Source organism: Etheostoma spectabile, chromosome 23 (assembly GCF_008692095.1).
Source record: "Etheostoma spectabile isolate EspeVRDwgs_2016 chromosome 23, UIUC_Espe_1.0, whole genome shotgun sequence".
NCBI lineage: Eukaryota > Metazoa > Chordata > Actinopteri > Perciformes > Percidae > Etheostoma > Etheostoma spectabile.
In genome coordinates this window covers 15,808,561-15,810,418 of record NC_045755.1, presented here as the reverse complement: position 1 = coordinate 15,810,418, position 1,858 = coordinate 15,808,561, and the positions used below count along the sequence as shown (strand labels likewise).

Below are 1,858 nucleotides of genomic sequence, written 5' to 3'. Positions count from 1 at the left end.
TTTTTCCTCCTTGCCAAAAGTCTACCAAGAGAAACTCATTGATTCTTCCCACCAAAAGTCTGGGAGGAACAGGACATCTTCTATTAGATGTCAGCCCACTCTGGGAAAGAAGAAGGTTCACAGTGCTGCTGTGGTCTAAAGCTGCGATGATCCAGTTGATCCTCGGTCACAGCTTCCCAGGACCGAGGCCTCGTCCCCAAGGAGCTCTGCTGAAGTTCCAGCAACGTCATTCTGCAACCTCAGCACTTTCCATATTGGGAACCATCCCAATTGTAATGACCGACAAACTGCATGCACATATGCATGCAAGACATCACATCACACAGTAGACATAGAGCGCAAACAAAGAGGGGTAACAACAACCTGTAAGCTTTTGTTTAACACTGCTAGGGGCGTGGATGGATGCAGTGGATGGATAGCCCTGAAATTTGGTATGGACATTTCTGATCCTTAGAGGATGAATCCGATTGCTCGACAATTGTTGGATGCGTTGACATAAATTTTTGCAACATATTTGAAAGGTCCCTACAGGATAAATCCTGACTTTGCTGATCCTCTGACTTTTACGTTTAGTGCCACCAACAGGTCAGAGTTTTCACTTATTTAGTAAAATATCACATAGCTCTGCAGACAATGAATCATAATTACACTGGTGATTCCCTGACCTTTCCCCATAATTTCATTTTTTTGGGGTTTATGAACCAATCTGCAAAACTGACATTATTCCCATCCGCCTCAGCTGAATTTTGTGTTTAGGGCTAATCAGCTATTGTTAGCATGTTAACACGCAAAACTTAGTATACTACAATAAACATGCTAAACATCAGCATGTTAGTATTTCCATTGAGAACATGTTAGCATGCTGACATCTGCATTAATTTAGGTTAAAGCATCTCTGGCCAGCCCTACAGAGCTGCTAGCTTAGCTTTGATTTAGCCTTGTTTTAAACAAGGATGTATAGTTTGGCATTCTGTAAAGACAGATCCTACAATAACAGCTTCCAATAGAGTGTGATAATATGCAAATACTTTTAATAGTGACACTTTTCAGTGTCACTATTAAACTTGCAATTATTCAATTCTCATGGAAATCGAGGGGAGAGCTGGCTGCTTCCCTGACAACTTAGGATGCCTTTATTTCCAAAAGTTATGTAATCATTGATAACAGGAAGTAGTGAGGCATATGTTATGGTTAGAGCCACAGTCAGAGCTCAAGCCCTTGGTCAGGATTCCCACTGTCACTGAGGAAATGAAAGCACAGGGAGGCTCTCTTTATGGTTAGCCCATGTAGACATAAATACTCACTGGGAGAAGGAAGATTTTCAATTGGACTGCAGAAAAACTGATGACTGGGCAAAGAACGAATTGCACAAGAAGATGAAATAGTCAAATAGAATGATCTCCAAAAGCTGTACAAAGCCAATGAGACACACAATGCAGCACTGGATTCATTCTCTCGACTTGGTAAAAAAGCAAACATTCTTGAGGAATGTGTGAAATGTGCAGCGTGGGAGGAGAGGTTTGACACATGCGGCTGGTTGCGAGACATGAAAAGTTGCCAGGGCTTTCAAGGTGCGGCTCCTCCCTTCACCCTTTGCAGTCCTGAAGGGGTCTGTATATGTTTGCACTCTGGAGGGTTTTCTGAGTTCAGTTTCAGGCTATTACAAATACAGTGATAGTGAAGAGCATTTTAGATCCCGCTTGGCTGCAACGTCATCCATACTGACCTACAAAGTCAGAACTGCACTAATAGCACATTACATCAAAATTAAGTTAAGGCCAGAATCTAACTTTTTTACATCTTACCTGACCACATAACAATTATTATGCCAAGGAAATGTGTAATGGGGGGGGGGGGG

The 1,858-nt window shown here is 42.1% G+C and overlaps 1 protein-coding gene across 1 annotated transcript in view; it reads right to left on the bottom strand.

Annotated features, from left to right (window-relative positions):
* Nucleotides 1-246: 246 nt before the first annotated feature.
* Nucleotides 247-1,858, bottom strand: part of usp18 (ubiquitin specific peptidase 18) — a 19,528-nt gene continuing 17,916 nt past the window's right edge. Inside the window, exon 11 of the mRNA XM_032505541.1 lies at nt 247-258. The gene's annotated coding sequence lies outside the window, so the exon portion shown is untranslated. The remainder of the gene's footprint in view (nt 259-1,858) is intronic.